Source organism: Diceros bicornis, chromosome 25, assembly GCF_020826845.1.
Source record: "Diceros bicornis minor isolate mBicDic1 chromosome 25, mDicBic1.mat.cur, whole genome shotgun sequence".
Classification (NCBI taxonomy): Eukaryota; Metazoa; Chordata; class Mammalia; order Perissodactyla; family Rhinocerotidae; genus Diceros; species Diceros bicornis.
The window spans coordinates 7,587,587-7,598,813 of record NC_080764.1 but is presented as its reverse complement, the minus strand read 5'-3'; the positions used below and the strand labels follow the sequence as shown (position 1 = coordinate 7,598,813).

The 11,227-nt window shown below is 56.1% G+C and overlaps 1 long non-coding RNA gene across 1 annotated transcript; it reads right to left on the bottom strand.

Annotated features, from left to right (window-relative positions):
* Window positions 1-1,669: 1,669 nt before the first annotated feature.
* Window positions 1,670-6,479, bottom strand: LOC131421531 (uncharacterized). Its single transcript, XR_009223895.1, has 3 exons — window positions 6,316-6,479; window positions 4,861-4,979; window positions 1,670-1,896 (listed from the first exon to the last, which is right to left on the bottom strand). It is a non-coding gene; the product is annotated as an uncharacterized LOC131421531 (long non-coding RNA).
* Window positions 6,480-11,227: the final 4,748 nt, after the last annotated feature.

The following is an 11,227-nucleotide window of genomic DNA, read 5'->3' as shown; positions in this document are numbered from 1 at the left end:
GGTGGTGTGAGAGTCTTGGTGGACAGAGATGGGGGTGGGCACTTGGGGAAGGCAGGGGCTCCAGCTTCAGGGGTGAGGTGGGACACAGGAGGAGGAAGGCCCACCGGAGCCAGCGGAGCTGGGGTCACACAGATGGGTGCGGGCACCTGACCCTGGCTCCAATCTGGGCTTCTGGGGTCTGGGGCAAGATACTTAACCTTTGAGGTCTCCGTTTTTGCCTCTAAAATGATAACAAATGATAACCACACCCCCTTCAGGAGTTGTGTGAGGATCAAATGAGTTAATCCATGTAAAGTGCCCAGAATAAAGTGACGGCAGGGGCTCAGTAACGTGACCTGCCCATTAGTATTGCATCCAAAGAAGGCAGCATGATCCAGCTGCACTGGAGGACGGAGGAACCAGGGGAGAGACAGTGCCTGAGGCCCAAGTGTTGGGCACGTGGGGGACTTGATTCCCTTTGGGCAATGGGAAGCCACAGAAAGTTCTGTGCAGAGAGATGAGGGATGTTCCATTCAGTCCTTGATTATCCTCCACCTGTGCTCAACCCGACACATCCCTCCCACCCAGGCTCAACAGCCCTACCCGGCAACCCGCTCAGGGCTCAAGGGCACATCCCATAGTGACAGCTGACCCTCGGGGGCCGCGTTAGTCCTCACGACAGCCCCAGGTGAAGTTGGTCCTATTATTACTATGGTTTGACAAAGGAGGAAACCAAGGCACACAGAAGGTCACACAGACCAACGTCGTCATGCAGATAGCGGCTGGCAGAGCCGGCCGGGTTGAAACCCAGGCAGTGGACACTGGCCTCTCCCAGCTCTGAGACTGACCCAGTGCCCTCTGAAGTAGCCGGGCATTGGGAGCATCCAGCAGTACCAATTCTCCCAGCAGGCAGGGCGGGGTCGTTGATCCTGTCCACAGGGGCAGGGACTAAGAGGTGATGTGATGGGCCCAGGGCCCCCCAGCTGGTCCACGGAGGAGCTGGGACTCCAGTCCGGGTCTGTTAGACTCCAGATGCCCGGGCCGGGGGCCTGGCAGGCGGGACCCATGGAACCCTGAGCGTCCTCTCACCTGGGCCCACATCGGGGGTGACCTCCCTCAGCTGGGAGCTATTTCTGAGGCCCTCGGCCCCCTCTTGGGGGAAGGGGAGGGCAGTGGATCCCCCTCCCTGGCTGCCCTGGGGCTTGTGTCACAGGCCCTTCTACTGTCTGTTCTCTTCCTGACTTTGTCCTTTCAAAGAGGTTTTTCATCCCAAGAACCGCCCTGGCCCACTGGGCCGGCCCGGCCCTGCCCTGCGAGAGGAGACTGAGAAGCCAGCTTCACGGCATCCTCTTAACAGTTTCACAGCCAGAAAAACCAGCAGAGGGAAACACAATGTTTGCAGACCAGGTCAGGTCCAAGGTCACTCCATAAAAACGGATTCCCGGAAAAGCATAAACCAGCAATTTACCCAGTGAATTTTACTGGCATAAAAAAAAAAAAAAAAGGCTATCCTATTTGAATAACGAAGGGAGATAAACCATCCCCAGTTCCTCCTTTATCAGTGAATGAGAACACACAAAAACTCAACAGAAACGGAACATTCACACGCAGCTTCAGGTCTGATTGATTAGCCGCTTTTGTTTCATAAACACCAGCATTTATATTAAAATAGGATGATGTCCAAAAGGTCTGTTTGCTTTAAAAAACTGTATTTAATACAGGGCAAGGCTTACTTTTATTTGTTGTTTTTTTAAACAAAGCTCACATTCTCCTGACTTCACGCCTGCTCCTATGGCCGGAGGGAAACTGATTTCAAAATCCATCTGATATGTCGGATTTCTTTGTGGCATCCACTTCATCGCTCAGCAGCCAGCCATGATGTCATAAGCCCATCAGATTTCCGGTAGGGGGAAAACGCTAGGGAACTGGAAAGAATGGATGTTTCTTACCCATCAGGCAGGGGTGGAAGGGGCTGGGTGTGTTTGAGGGGGGGGGGGGCGCAGGAGGCAGGCTCAATGTCTGTGATATTAAATGTATTAAATGTCAGGCAGAAACCTGAAAAATCCAGCCACCCAGATGTTTTCTAAATACCCAGATGTCTGGCACCAAGCAGACCACGCTCCCCCCCCACCTCCCGTCCCAAGGGGTGCTCGACATTTCGGCTTTGACCTCAGGTCTACACCGAGCGCGCGCTGCCAGGAGCTGTACATCCTCAAGGCTGCCCACTCTCGGGTTTGGAATTTTTCTCTAAATCTTTATACATGGATGACAGGAGTAACTAGGTCCAGATTTTAAAAAGCTGTTGAAGCAGTGATTTGAAAAGTTCAGTCTCTGGAATTAGCTTCCATGGAATACACTGTGTAAGCCAAAAAGGAGGAAAAATCTCTCAGCCAACACACACACAAACATATGTGACTCTTAAGCCATAGGACTTAAAAACCCAAAACAAAACCCGCGAGTCTGAGAACCAAGGGCTCCCCGACTGACATGGAGAAGTGAGGAGCCCTCCCCCAGGAGCACGCTTCCCCCAAATCAGAAAAACGCCAAACAGCTTTGTTCTTCCTGACAAAGCCCCTTGCTTCCAAGGAACAGACAGTTGCCAACAAAAGCACAGTGTAGAGCTAATTTACACTCAGGCTCGGGCCTCAAGGAGTCATAAAGTACAGAAATGGAAACGGCTCTGCCTGGGAAACCGCCTCCCCACAAATAGCACTGGGGACCCCCCAGGTCCAGGGGAGCCCCGCAGGCCACAGACGGAGCAGAGTCCTGGCTTCTGGGCAGCCTGGCCATGTGCCCACTGAGGCCACCTCCAAGGCCTGTGACATCACGGCTAATTGCCCCTGAAAATGAGCCAAGAAATGCCGGCCCTTGGGGCCTAAAACCTACAACTTCACAGGGAGCCGGGAGGAGAGGCAGCTGGGGAGGGACCATCTCCAATTAGAACCAAGCGCCTGGATAATGAGAAAAGGGGTGACCAGTGGGAAGGTGTCTGGCAGGGGGCAGGGGAGGGGAGGGAGGGCTCAGGGCTGGAAGGGGGGTGCTCTGTGGCCTCATCTCCTAGAACAACCCCTGTGCTTTTCAGATGAGGAAATTGAGGGCAAGGAGTGGCTGAGTGGCCTGCCCAAGGTCACCAGGCTAATTAGCAGGACAGTCAGTCCTGGGAACAGAAAACACGGGCCTGGCATTGTACAGCTCTTCCCTGACGTTATCTAATTTAATCCTCACAACACTCTGTGAGGGAAGGATTATCATTAACCTCAGTTTCCAGAGGAGCCAATGGAGGCGCAGAGAGGTTAAGTAATTTGCCCAAGGTCACACAGCTTGTCATTAGCAGAACTTGGCCTGAACCTCTGAGTTGCCCACTCCGAATCCAGTGTTCTTTCTGCTGGAGGGGCAGGGGAGGCAGCTAAGGTTTAACCGGGAGCAGTGAATCTGATTTAAATACATATTTAAGGGCCGACCCTGTGGCTTAGCAGTTGAGTGCGCACGCTCCGCTGCCGGCGGCCCGGGTTCGGATGCTGGGCGCGCACCGACGCACCGCTTCTCTGGCCATGCTGAGGCCGCGTCCCACTTACAGCAGCTAGAGGGATGTGCAGCTATGACATACAACTGTCTGCTGGGGCTTTGGGGAAAAATAAATAAATAAATAAATACATACATATTTTAAATGCTAGTGATCCCCACAGAACAGAAGGGAGTAAATCATCACAAATTAATGTTTTAAAGCCATTCCAGTCAGGAGGGTGGGTGGGGAGGCAGCTTTGATTCTGTCCCTGCTGGAGCCTGGAGAAAGCATGCAGACTCTCTCACCGTGCATAGCGGCACTCCAGCCCTGAAGTAGGGAGGGCGGGGGCGCTAAAAGCTTCGTTGGGCGTCTGTGGAGCATAATTTGCCACAGGAAAGGTGCCAGGTGCACAGGGCTGACAGAGCCGGGGGAGGGAGAAACGCCCTGAGCATAGAAACTACAAAAAATAAGACTCAGTCCCTCTAAGCCTGATTCCTGCTTCCCAGCCAGGAGTTTAGATGAACTGCAGGTCACCTGGGCAGCTATTTGTGGCCCCCAGGGCCTGACTCTGGGTCAGAGAGGCGCTGCCCAAGGTCCTGTCCGCCCAGGACTGGGAGGGGCGAGGGGAGGCCAGGCAATTACTATGGCCCTCTACCCTGGCCATCCTGGGGACCCCGCTGGCCACCACCTTCTCTCAGAGGAGCATTTGAAGGAAAGCAGGCTTCCAGGAGCTGGGACAGAAGAATGAGGAGTAGGCTGGTCTGAGCTCAGAAAACAGGACAGGCACCTGTCCCCAGGCCTCCTCCACTGCAGGTCCACTTCCCTTCCGGCGGGCCAGCCTTAGCACTTTAGTGGGCCACCTGCACCAGGCCTCTCCCTGCCCTCTTTCCCACCAGGCCTGCTGGTTTCTTTAACTTTGTTTCTGTGAATGGCAAATGGGTGTGGAGCCCACGACTCCGGCCACGGAAGGGAAAAGAAAATTTTCTGCCATCTGGATGCCCGACCTGGCAGAGCAGCTCCGGTTTTTCTGGGGAAATCTACTCATCCTTTATTTGCTTTGCCTACCATCTACCCAGAAGAGATTCAGGTCCTGCCCCCATGGCATTTACAACTGATGGGGGGAGACAAACATTAACCCAATAATGACATAAAAATGCCTATGAAGGGAGTGGTCTCTAGGCTATGAGAGCCTGTCATAGGGGAACTGTCAGGTCGCGGAGGTCAGGGAAGGCTTCCTGGAGGAGGTGACACTGGCACTGGGGCCCAAAGGATGAGGAGGCATTAATCCCTCTGACTCACTGTCACCTCTACAGAGAAGCCTTCCCTGATGCCCACCCAAGGTGCCTCCCCTGCCCATGCCCCGTTCCCTTCCTGACTGTTGTTCATCATCTATGTCCCCGCACTCGTTCGGAAGCTTCGTGAGGGCAGAGACTGGGTCTGTCTTGTTCACTACTGAGGTGCCCGTGCCTGGGACGTAGTAGATGCTTGATGACTACTTGTTGATCAAAAACACAAACAACATGTGCAAGGGACCTGTGGTAGGAGGAGTCACAGGGACTAGGAGGGTGTGGGAGTAAGAACGGGACAAAAGGGACAGAAAGTAGTGGAGATGAGACTGAGTCGCCCTAAGAACCACCCTGGACATGTAGGTATCCCCACCCCCACCCCTGGCCACTGGGCTCCCTTCTGCCCTTCCCCTGTGGCAGAGACAGGGGTTGGGTGTCTTTCTTCCCATAGAGGAGAGTGTCACATAGATACCCTGCCCCACTGATCTGCCCCAGGGACAGCACCCCTGCAGACGAGGTAGGTGGGCATAGCATCCCCTGCCCAACACTCTCTCTCTCCGTCACTGCCTTCCCTCCTCCACTCATTCCCTCGCCCCTGCTGTGGGGCCACCTGAAGCCACAGGGAGGCGGTGGGAGGCAGACCAGAGGTCCCAATCCAGGGCCTCCCTGCACCCCAGCCCCAGGTCCCATCTGCGCTCCCCACTACCACGCCTGCACCCTTTCTCGTCACCGAGGCAGAAACGGAAGGAGAGGAGCTGGGCTCCCGCGTGGACCGCCCGTGCATGAGTCCCGTCAGCTGATGAGCAGCGTGTGTCGGAACACCGGGTGGCCTCCGCCCTCAGATTCCTGCATGTGCAATGGAGACACCTCCGGCTGCAGGGGGACGAGCCTGCTTGGGGAACCTGTCTGAAAGGCTCAACACGATTCCCCCTCTGGTGTTCCTCTAGGACTCAGTTCCGTCTCTCCGTCCCCTCCCCATCCTCCACCTCCGCGGCAGCAGCCGGGCTGGGGCTCGGGGTCCCCCAGGCGCCTCCAGCTGAGCCCGGGAGGCTGAGCCGCCCCCGCCCCGGCGCGGCGCCCGGCCCCTTCCTCCGCGCCGCCCGCCCCGCGCACTCCAGCAAACTTTCCGCCGCTGCCGCCCGCCCGCGGCTACACCTGCGCGCGGGTCTGCGGCGCCTCAACCACCGGCGCGTGTCCGCACGGCCTCACACGCCCCAGGGCGCTGGAGGGTGCCTCTGTCCCAGTCCGCGTGTCCACCGGCTGCCCGGCCGCGAGCTACGCGGACGCCAACCTCAGCCTTAGGGGTCGGTCTCGACTACCTCGGGATGTCGGGGGCGCCCCGGCCGGACCACCGCGCTCGTCTACACCGCCCCGGCAGCCCCCAGGTCACTGAGGACGCCTCAGCTCCGGGGCCGCGTCCACACCGCTCAAGGCTCACCAGACCCTTTGGAGCGCCGACGGGGCGCAGCCCCCGCGACCGCCGCTCAGGGGGTGCCCGACCGCCCCCACACCCCCCACGCGGGCCGGCCGGCCGGGGCTGCTTACCTGGCCCGCGCTCACGCTGTCCCGGCGGCGCCCTCTCCTTCACACATTTTGCAGTATTGTCGGCGAAAGAAAATGTTATAAATCCTCTCCCGGTCTCGTGGCTGTCCCCCAACCTCCCCGCTTTCCTCTTTTTTCGGCCTTTAGGACAATACTCGGCCCCAGCGGCCGGCCGCTGGCCACGGGGCTCCAGGCAGGCGCGGCTGGACGCGGCGGGGCGGGGCCTGGGCGGGCCGGGGGCGGGGCTGGCGGGCCCGGGGGCGGGACATGGGCGGGGACGGGCGGGCCTGGGGCGGGGCCTGGGGTGGGGCGTGCCCTTGGTGCGGCGGGGCGGAGCCGGGGAGGGCCGAGGGCGGGGCCGGGCGGGGAGCTCGGGCTCTGGCCGCCCTCCCCGGGGAAGCCGTGGCCTGCGACTAGTGCTCCTCTTCTGGCTCCTGATTGGTCAGCTGGCCGGCTATGCTGACGCCTGATTGGCTGAGACGAAGAAGGGGCTCAGGCCGCAGGGTTGGGGGTGGGTGGCGGGTTTTATTCTCTGCCTTTTCTTTCCTGTGGCTGTTGCTGCTCTTTTGGGCTCTGCTGAGATCCGCAGCCTTTTCATCTCCGCTTCCGTTCCCCCCATCATAACACTTAATCACCCGAGGATAACTGCGTTTCTTTGCCCTTCTCTACCAAATAGGTAGCACCTTGAGGTCGGGACGCTGGGTTTGTGGCGCTCACCACTGTATCCTCAGGGCCTGCCGCGCACGAGGTGCTCAAAACGTGTTTGTTGATTGAATTAATGGAACATGTGCACACAGGTTTTTAGAGCTATCATTAAGGCTGGTAATATCCCTGGAAGATGGTGTTACTATTCTCTTTCAAGAATGGGGAGACAGGGGCCGGCCCGGTGGCGCAAGCGGTTGAGTGCGCGCGCTCTGCTGCTGCGGCCCGGGGTTCGCTGGTTCGGATCCCCGGCGCGCACCGACGCACTGCTTGGTAAGCCATGCTGTGGCGGCGTCCCATATAAAGTGGAGGAAGATAGGCACCGATGTTAGCCCAGGGCCGTCTTCCTCAGCAAAAAAAGAGGAGGATTGGCGGATGTTAGCTCAGGGCTGATCTCCTCACAAAAAAAAAAAAAAAAAAAAAAAAAAAAAAAAGAATGGGGAGACAGAAGTGTGGAGAAATGCTGTCGCCTGGGAGTGAATTGCTGAGCTGTACTGGGACATACTCACATTACTGGACCTCAGATCTCCTCTACACAGGGATGCCCTGGGGAGTGTCAGGGCCTCAGTTTCCCATCTGTCAAAAGAGAGTGTTGGTTTGGCGTAGATGGCTTAGAAGATGTTATTTCAATGAATGTGCTGTACCAGCGCTGTGCTTGGCAGTGTGAAGGAGACAGGCCCGGCCTCCGTGCTAAGATCCTGGTACCCTCTCCCTCCCTGGGAACCCCTCCCCCCCAAATCACAGAGGAAATTAAAAGCACTCTGCTCGGGGCTGGCCCGGTGGTGCAAGCAGTTAAGTGCGCGTGCTCTGCTGGGGCGGCCCGGGGTTCGCGGGTTCGGATCCCGGGCGCGCACCGACGAATGGCTTGGCAAGCCATGCTGTGGCAGCGTCCCATATAAAGTGGAGGAAGATGGGCATGGATGTTAGCCCAGGGCCAGTCTTCCTCAGCAAAAAAAGGAGGAGGATTGGCAGATGTTAGCTCAGGGCTGATCTTTCTCAAAAAAAAAAAAAGCAATCTGCCCAAATCAGGCTACCCTGCTCACCTCTGAGGTTTGGGGGCACCTGGGAGGGTTTTCCTGGTGGAGCCCCGGGAGGCTCTCATTAAGCAAACTGACTCGAGCAGGCATGCTGTCCTGGGAGAGGGCAGCCCTGGGAACCCCCGCTCCTCCCAGGTGGGTCCTTTTGATTTCAAGGTGGTCTCTGAGATGTGATAGAGAAGAAGGCTTCCTATGATAAAGGAGGGTGTAGGAGCTGCTCCTGGAGTTGGGTGGGGGAGGGTTAATCTAGCAGAGAAATGCTATCTGAGATCCTGGGCAGCCAGATTTAGGGTGCAGAAGAGCTGGGTTGGTGACACAGCAAATTCTCCTTGGGTCTCTGACTCACATGGCCTTCTTATAAAGACAACAGTCATTGGATTTAGGGCATACCCTAATTCAAGGTGACTTCATTTTAACATCATTACATCTGCAAAGACCCTATTTCCGAATCAGGTTACATTCACAGGTTAGGACTTCAACATATCTTTTGGGGGACACAATTCAACCCACAGCAAGGCTCAATGAGGAAAGAACATTCTGGTCAGAGGGGAACAGCAAGGGCAGAGGCCCTGAGGCTGCCCAGGGTAGATTACCTTCCTAGCTGCCCACTGCTCTCTTGGGGTTCATCTCCAGCTCATCTCAGTTCCTGGTACCAGGCAGCTGCCTAAACAGAGCCAGAAGGGAGCTGACCCTCTGGATAGCAGGCCTTCTCAGACCTCTCCTTCGAGCTGACCCTGTCCAGCCTGGGCCCCAGGAGAGCCCAGCCCGCCTGTCCCTCCTCCCCCTGCCTGGTCCCCACCCCCAGCTTCATCCCACATGCAGGACAGACGAGGACAATAAAAGCTATTTCACAAGCAGGTGGTGATTAATCTCCAAGTTAATTAAAGAGGCAGTAATTACGCTTGGATTTCGGAGGAAGGAGAGATGTCTTGGGCAGGGGTGGGTGGTCAGCCTAGGTTTCCCTAAAGAGCTGGGACTGGAAGACAGAAAGGATTTGAAAGGACAGGAAGAAAAAACAAGTAACATTTTTTAAAAATGAGTGCTTCAATCATAGCTGTAATGTTTTATTTGACAGAGTCAGGTGGTGGGCTAAGATGTTCAAGCTTCTCTCTGTACTTTTCCATGTCTTTGAAATATTTCATTAACAAACAGACAAAAAAAAAGGGCAGGGGGAAGGTTAAGTATTTCTAAACCCTAGTTTGGGATTTATAAATGGCCTCAAATACCAGTGTGCCTCACTTTACACAATGGAGAGGGCCTTAAAATTATGTGTAAATCGAATCCCGTTTGCCCACCCGGTACATCTGAACGGCAGCAATGCTCTATCTTCATTTCTGATTGATTTTCCGGCAGAGGCGCAGAATTCTTTGCTTTAAGTGTCAGGCTCTCTCTGTCAAGTAGTTAATGACCTATAAAGCACTTAAAACGTACTGGAGGAGATGCTATTTGGAGGCACCCCATGGTGTACCCTCTCCTATTGTCAGTAATCTCCCCACATTTATTTGCTCTTATTGGTTTGGAATTTGCTATCAGGTTTCCCTATAGTGGAGCCCACTTGGAAAGGTCCAATTCTATTTGGGCCGGGATGGGTGCTGGGGTTGCATGCAGGGGCAGCAGCAGCAGGTGAGGAGGGAAAGGGCCCTTTCCTCAAGAGCCCTTGACCGCGGGGGCCCTGGTCACCTCTTGGCACACCTCCCCTAACTACCTCATACCTCCTGCAGCTGTGGCTACCATGGCCTTCCCAGTTGCTCCCCACCATCTGTCTTCAGCCTCCACCTATCTCCTGAGTCCTGACCCATTCTCTTGGCTCCCTTCAAGACACCTCCCTCTGGTTGCCGCCTGGATTTCTCCCCACATTGCTGCTCCACTCCTGTACTTCTGGTGGTGTTTACTGAAACCAGCCTCTGTCTACTGGATCGGGGCATGGACACCCCTTCACCCTGACACCTTGAGACCTGTAGGTCACCACGTCTTCTTGCCTGCCCCTCCCTGCCCCCTGGAAGTGGCTCTAGAGTCTGGTCCCCTGCCCCAACCTTTGCCTTCTTGGGCCCAGTCCCAGCCCTTAAGCTTTTTCCTATTTGAGCAGCCTCCAAATGGAACAGGCCACCCTCCCCAGAGCTACTCACTTGAGTTGCCTCCTAAAGAACAGCGTAGGGGATTTTGGTCTCTGGCTCTCCAACCTCTGTGTGCTCCTCAGGCCGCAGCATGGTCTCCATGGCCCTCCAGAAGCTGGGCCTGGCGTCATCTCCCCAGGCTGCCCATAAGCACCTCCTCTTTCCTGCCATCTCACTCCTTCCATCTTCAGGCCTTCACTCAGGATATTCTCTGCCTGGGGTGCCCTCATCCTTCAAGGAAGCAACTTTGCTCAGGCAGAGTTACCACCCTCCTTGGGGCTCCCATAGCGCTTCCCACAATGCATTTCTCCTGTGTTCCTATGTCTGCCTGCCTTGTCACTCCCTCAGGGACATTTACTAGTGTCCACTGGGAGAGGAGTTGTTGGGAGTACCAGCTCTGGAATGAGACAAGTCCAATTTCAAACCTGGCTTTGCCTGTTGCCCGCTGAGTGACCTTGGGCATTCACTGGCCCTCTCTGAGCCTCGGCATCCTCCTCTACCATGTCCCAGAGCTGGTGCCTGCCCTTGGGCACCTGGAGGACGAGACCAGCCTGGAGAGGTCAGTGCTGGCAGGGAGAGGAGAGGCCCAAGGTTGGGGAGAGAACAGAGACCGTGGTGGCAGCCACCTCCAGGGTCAGAGCTGTGAGGAGGTGTCCATGAGGAGCACAGAGGGGGCTGGACCACTGACCAGGGGCCTGGGAGGCTGAATGGGCTCTTCATTCAGAAAGTGCACTGGTTTTCTTTTTTTTTTTTTTGTGAGGAAGATCAGTTCTGATCTAACATCCATGCCCATCTTCCTCCACTTTATATGGGACGCCACCACGGCATGGCCTGACAAGCGGTGCGTCGGTGCGCGCCTGGGATCCAAACCCGGGCTGCCAACCTCGGAGCACGTGCACTTAACCACTATGCCACGGGACCAGCCCCGGTGTACTGGTTTTCTAGGGCTGCTGTAACCAATTACCACATACTTGGGGGCTAAAACAGTACACATCTATTCTTACAGTTCTGGAAGCCAGAAATCCAAAATCGGTTTCACTGGGCTGAAACCATGGTGTTGGC